Source organism: Lemur catta, chromosome 22, assembly GCF_020740605.2.
Source record: "Lemur catta isolate mLemCat1 chromosome 22, mLemCat1.pri, whole genome shotgun sequence".
Classification (NCBI taxonomy): Eukaryota; Metazoa; Chordata; class Mammalia; order Primates; family Lemuridae; genus Lemur; species Lemur catta.
The window spans coordinates 12,905,517-12,912,433 of NC_059149.1; the positions used below are offsets into that span (position 1 = coordinate 12,905,517).

Sequence of the window (6,917 nt, forward strand, 5' to 3'; positions counted from 1 at the left end):
CCATAGGATCTGATGCTCTCTCCAGGAAAACAGTGTCAGAATTAAATTCAATTATAGGACACCCAGTTAGTTGGTATGTGGAGAAAAACCCCCACCCGTCTGGTCATAGAAGCATTCTGTGTTGCTGTACGAGTGGCTGTGTAGGAGACAAGGAAAAAAGAGTTTGTTTTTCCTATCTCTCATTGCACACACATTTTGGTGTTAGAAGTGATAAGTGGGGTGTGAGAGAGTAGAAAAGACATTTGAATTTTTCCTGTATCTTAAGGTATGGTGAATGTCCTTTAGCATAATTATATTGCATGGTCATGGTTAGAATTATTTTGTTAGGCTAGATTCCTCAAAATAGGTCAAAATATATGAACAATTGTTACATTTAAGTAAATATGTATTGGGTCTAAGGTGCACAAGGCAGAGGGTGTTACAAGCTGAGAAAAATGATATTGAGTCTAGAATAAATTATTCATAATACTGGAGACATAATCTCTCAATCATTAGGAAAGATGACTGGTAGTTTTGGGGACCTGGTGTGTGTGAAGTAAATCACACTAATGACCATTGCTTAGACTTCATTTGCTGTCATCAGAGATAGTTATATTAACTTGGTATCAGAGACAGGAGGAAGGCTTTTTCAATCTTAAAACTTAGAGAATAACACAGATTTATTAGTTAATTCATAACCTAAACAAGTGGTGCATGGCCTAAAACAATCAAACCCAGAAATATCTCCAAAGCTTGTAATCATTTTTGTATCATTCAATCCACACCATGGGGTGCATTCATGTAAAAAAGACCAGGACCAGGAAATGGCATCATTAGTATGTAGCAGCAATTGCCTTGTTAATGATTCAAAGCTCATTTTTCTCATGCAAGCAAGATTCATGCTGAAGTTTCACTCTGTTAATTCCTTCCCCAGACTCAGGTTATCTAGAGATGAAACGTGATGCTGTCGTGCGGTTTTAGGGGTGGGAGGGCCCTTCAAACTCCCTCTCTAATCCCTGTCTCTTATGCTACAGAGTGATGCCTCCATCATGGCTTAGCCTCCATCATGCTTTCTCTTCTCTACCTGGAATCTACTTGCTTCACAAAATTACTTTTTCATTTTTTTGTCTACCATTTCCCACCTGCAACAAAAGTGATCACTTCTGTTTCCTAGGCTATAATTGTAAAACGGCAGTGATGGTATCTGTCTTGTTCATGATGTATATCAAGTGTCTAGACAATGACTAGCACACAGTAGGTACTCTGTAAAGGATTATTGAATTTAAAAAACAAGAGTGTGTCCAATTCCTTCAGGGTTTACTCTCTGATAATTCATACTGAAAAATTATTCATGCCTTGGGGTACTCCTCCCAGGTAATGATGACATTTTACCAAATTTGTTTTGTACCTTAACCCAAAGGTATGAAAAATGTGGGAGTTTCAGGCATTAAGAGATATTGAAAGAGAGAAGTGAGAAGAGTGATGTGCTCCAACTTTATGCCCTACAGATCCCATCAATCCTCTTCTAAAAACTCAGCAGCCTTCTGTTACCTTCTAGAGTCTGTCCATCCACTTGGACTGGTCTTCAAGACCTCTGTCTCTGGAGTTCAGGGGAACAAGTTTTCTTGCAGGCAGAATAGTGTTGGGTTCAAATCTCAACCAGCGTTCTCATCTAGAAAACAGAAAAAATAAGCTCTCACAAGATGCCACAAGGATAATGAGATACTGCAATACGGAGACTCAGACAGTATTTCCCACCCCTGCCTCTAATTCCCCACCCCTCCACTATGCTGAATTACCTGTCATTCTTCATTTCCACACTCATCTTTACCAATTTCATTTATTTGCTCGTGTTGTTTCTTTAACTTGGTGGCATCTCATCATTACTTTATTTATTCATTCATGTAACACATGTCTGTTGATTGCCTGCCACGTGCCAGTCATCAGCAACACAAGGACGAATAAGAAAAAGAAGAAAGTCTCTGCTGTTATGGAGCTTAGACACCAACAGAGGAGACAAAATTATAAAATGGTAAGAGAAATAGAGTCTTTCCCAAATTTCACCCAAGCCTCAAAACCGACTAGACATGTTCTGACAGGATTGGTTTTTTTCCATAAAAATATTCATTTCTATAATTATGAATGGGTGCCTATTCATTGTAGAAAGTTTGAAAAAATACACAAAAGTACGAAGAGAAAAATAAATATCACCTACAATTCTACCATCCAGGAATACCTATTATGCTTTTTCTGAAGTATATTACTGTACTTTTCTATGCATATATTATATTTTAGGAGATTGGGAGTATGCACTATATACATTTTTCAATATTAAAATGTTAGAGAGTAAAATATTTTATGTTACAATTTTAATACATTTTTATCACTTTCCCATCTCATTAAAATTCTCAGCAAATGTGTAGCTTAATGCACTTATGATATTTCTTAGTATCATTCTCCATTTGCTAGACATATAGGAAATGTTTTTACAAGAGTAATTGTAATTTAATAGAATTGAGTCCTTTTTCCATGTATTACCTGGCATAGGTAGGTTCTCAAAATTAAGCTAAGCATCTTTAAATTCCATGGCTGCATTTAGCCACCTAATATCACGAACTAGTAATTCTTTCCAGCAGGAATTGTTGCTGTGTTGGTTTGTAGTAGAAGATAAATCAGTTAATATATGCAGCAAGATGGTGACGATTCACTAGATTGAATAATAAGGAAGGTTGTATTTGTTTTTTATTTTTATACATAATTGAGAAGTATTTGCTTTTCCGAAAACAACAAAAATAATTTAGCATTATCGATATAAATAAGTCTAACATATTCTCCCCAAATTTCTCTTACTTTACCCTGAGTATAAATGGCTAGTGAACTTGTATTTCACAAAGAATTTTAGTGGTAACACTATTGCTCTGACTTACACCTCCCTCCCTCTCACAATAATAGCAATCATAGATGGATAATCATTATCCCTGAAGTCATCAGGGGAAAAAAAGGCAATAGATTAGTGTGCTTGTGAATCTTAATATGATTTAATTCCTAATAAGAAGGGAGAAATAATGAGCAAATTGGTATTCTTTCAAGTTTTATTACTATTACAATGTTTACAAAAGACTTTTCTATGCATTATCTTATTCTAATGATTCTTGTTTACTTTTTTTTATACAAAAAGTGAAGAAATTAGAGATCACATACTTTCCCCAAAACGGTAAAGGACTGGAGTCTTCTCAATGTTAGGCATTATATTTTCTATGTATTCCTAAACTTTCTTTCTCTGTAATCCTAGAAGACAATAAATTGTGTCATTTTGGTTCAGTCTCAGATAAAACCAATTTCCTCTCAAATCACATGATGCATAATCTCTGCTTTTAAAAATTTAAACAGCAGACAGTTATGTTAGTGAGTAACCATGCTTACACGGCAGAGCCAGGTTAATTGTGAGTTTTTCAGCATTTCTCTTAGACAGAGTTCTCTTGGAAACCTCGAAAATCTACTCTTCTATATGGCCATGGACTCACTCACACAGATACTGGCCATGAGTTACCAAGACAAGAGTAGCAACTACAAACAGGTAACATGTTCTGCTGTATCTCCACGGCATTTACCATTCTTTTATAGTTGTGTTGTTCCAGAAGGAGACGTTGAGCAAATATTTAGGTGTAGTAATTTCTTCAGGAATAACTCCCAGAAGAAATCAAACAGGGACCAAGAGAAGCAGAATAAGTAAGGAAGAAACCAAGCAAGGTATCATCTGGAAGCCCCCAGACTCAATGTGCCCTAGCATAAAGTCAACCTCAGATGTTGTTGTTTCACCTCTGAAAAAGGAGCTGGATTCTTGTCCTTCCATGTCATTAGCTATTGACTATGGCCTGGCACAAGATGGAGAAGGAATCTGAAAGCAAACTCCCGCAGAGCAGTCCTCGGCAAGCTGCAAATGGATGCCGTTAGCTATTATCCGTTAGCAGCAGAGACTGGAGCCTGGGAGCCCAGAGCTGGAAAAGAGATCACAAGGGCTTTGGGCAAAAACCAACAGCATTTAATGCACATTCTAAACCAGGGGTTTAACATGCCTGCTGTCCTGTTCTCTACTGGTAGAAGAAGTTCATTCATAACAAATTTGTACCTTCCCCAACTGTCTTAGTCCATTTTGTGTTGCTATAACAGAATACCAAAGACTGGGTAACTTATAAACAATAGAATTTTCTTTGGTACATAGTTCTGGGGGCTGGACAGTCCAAGAGCATGGCACTGGCATCTGGTGAGGGCCTCTGTGCCGTGTCATCCCATGGTCAAAGGTGGAAGGACAACAAAGGATGAGAGGGAGTGAGCAAGAAAGGGTTGAATTCAATTTCATAACAACTCACTGTCAGGATAATAAATCCACTGCCGTGATCAGTGAGCCCTGAGGACACCTAAAAAGCGGTCCTAGGTAATAAAGCTATTGTGTTCCTGCACTAACAGTCTCTTGGCTCGGATTTACTCAAGATCTCTTTTAAAGGTAAGTAAGGTAGACCATGACAACGTGGTATGACCTCAGGGGCTTAGATTACTGAGGCTCTCCAGACCCACACAGTCCTCCTTCATTTGACCTTGCTGCTAAAAAAAAATCTTTTGATAGAGTCAAAAAATACAAAAACAACCCTGGAAGGAAGCCAGCTTAAACAATTTCTGGACAGGAGTATCTGTGTCACCAACGTTTGGAGTGGCTTATAAAGAAAGAGATAAAATAGTAAAGTTTACAATGTTGTATATAAAACAAGATAACGTATGCCATCACCTGTCACACAGAAGGAATTTGTTAACACTAGTTTCCTTCTAATTCAATTCCCATTTTATTTCTAGATCTAGCATTTTAGGATTGACAATAAAGCATACAACATCAATAAAAAGAACACACTCTATAGTGCCTTGATCTAGCTTCTGTTCCAAAAATGCCTAAGGTGTCCCCTTAGGTAGGAAGTAATTTGACTGAGATGGGAAGCACAAGCTCCAAGGAAAAAAAAAAATCATCCCATCCCTTTTGAATCAAGGATGGGCACTCAAAACAGGATGAAATTTAAACTTTGTTATTGTTAATTTGTCCTTACTTGATAAGCTTCTAAAGTCAACATGGCCACTCATTGCTACTTGCTTTAAGCAGCTCTGTCGTTGCTTCTCCTCGCCCTGGCAGAGACAGAGCAATTCCCCAGGGTGCAGTGCTCACTTATGGGCTGCACTGAGTGTCAGAGATGCCTTTCAGCTTGCTGAACAGGACAGCTTCTCTGCATTGTTTAATCAGGAAAAAGGAAAGGGAAGAAAAAAGTAAGTTAAGCAAAGATAGCAAGTCTTGGCACAACTTAGAGGAGTCATTGGGCCTCTTTGAGCATTAGTATTTCAGTCTCTTAAATTGAGATGATAATGCTTTTCTCTCCCAATAATGGGGGTGATGATGATAAACGTTACACTGAATAGCCAAAGAGCTTGGAAGGATGGAAACAAAAATGCACATACATTTACCCTATTGTTATAGTTGAAATCCCGATTTAAAGTTTCGATAAAGTAGAGGGAGATTAAATGTATTTTAGTTGTTTCACTTGTTCTGAATTTGTTATACCTTGCTGCTGTGTTTGCATTCTTACAAGTTAACTGAACTCTCCATGGGACTAAATTGGGGTATATATTAATATAGAGAGAATGTTTGAATTAATGTAGGATTCCTCAGTTCGTGAAAGAATTTACTTAAACAAAATACCATGTGGAATCAAACGTAATTCAATTTGGAAAAGAGAAGTTAACTAGCAATGACTTTTCCAATGCAGCCACGGAATGTGGACTTTCTACCATCCCGGACTGGAGATTTGTGATCTCTTAAAGTCCAGTAGTCGTTTTTCAATTATGCTCACACTAGAGCTCTAGAATCCTTTGACGGTCCCCTCTTTGGCCTGAGCATCTACCCCTGAACCACTCTTTTCCATCCAGTCACTGGTCCATTGGGTGCAACAATTTCCCATCAGTCCACTACTGAGTACTACTTTGTTACTCCATTGGCTACTACATTCTAGATGCATCCGTAGCCTAGTGGATATCATCTGGATACTACCATGCCCTACAGGTGTCGTTCTTAATGCTCCTCTGGGCTTCAAAGTCTTCCTTCTGGTACTGTCACTGCTCAGGCAGGAATCGTCATAAATGCTTTGGTGACATTCCATCCCAACACTATTTTTTAGTAAAAAAAACCCAACAACAACAAAAAAGGAAGGATGCCTCCCTTATACTTAGGTTTCAGCCTGTCAAACAGACCCTGAAGCACTGCTCTGTACTCCAGTGTTTTAAAGAGATGTCAGTAAAGCAGGTTTATTTTCCCCCCCTTTGTGCATTCAAACTCCCTACTCTCCACAGCACGTGGGTGAACATTCACGTCATCCAGCTGGGAGACAGAGCTTGATGACAAACACCACACTGCACTCAGGCTTCCCTGCTCCTCTGTTGGGTAAAGCTGTCTCCGTCTCCATGGGTCAAACTCTTGTTGCCAGGCAACTTGTTCCTTCAGAATGAGAACTCTCCCAAGAGAACCCTCAATCCATATGCAAACAAGCTCCTGGCAGCTGCTCCCACCAGTTCCGCAGACATGCCCAGGCAAGACTGAAACGCTCTTACGGCTAAATTGAGATTCTCCATTACATTAATTGAAAGCACCAGAGATTATTCTTTCTACTCTTTCTTTAGTGAGATTCTCTTATGATATATTAGGTACATAATAAAGGAGCAATATTATAATATTGGAATCCATCTTCACGTAGAAAACGATCCACCCCATCCCCTGCAAATATAGTCTTTTGCCATTCATCTTGGGTAAGACTACTGCAGAGAAGGATCTCGAACAAGTGAAATTGCTTTCTTCCGTAGAGCCTTATCATTGTCTCTGTTGACAGTTATACCTAAAGCAGTAGCGC

General features: G+C 38.6%; 1 long non-coding RNA gene across 1 annotated transcript; it reads right to left on the bottom strand.

The window, feature by feature from the left end:
* Positions 1 to 1,855: 1,855 nt before the first annotated feature.
* LOC123626483 lies at positions 1,856 to 3,817 on the bottom strand. Its single transcript, XR_006730879.1, has 3 exons — positions 3,799 to 3,817; positions 3,181 to 3,267; positions 1,856 to 1,905 (listed from the first exon to the last, which is right to left on the bottom strand). It is a non-coding gene; the product is annotated as an uncharacterized LOC123626483 (long non-coding RNA).
* Between the last annotated feature and the right edge of the window lie 3,100 nt (positions 3,818 to 6,917).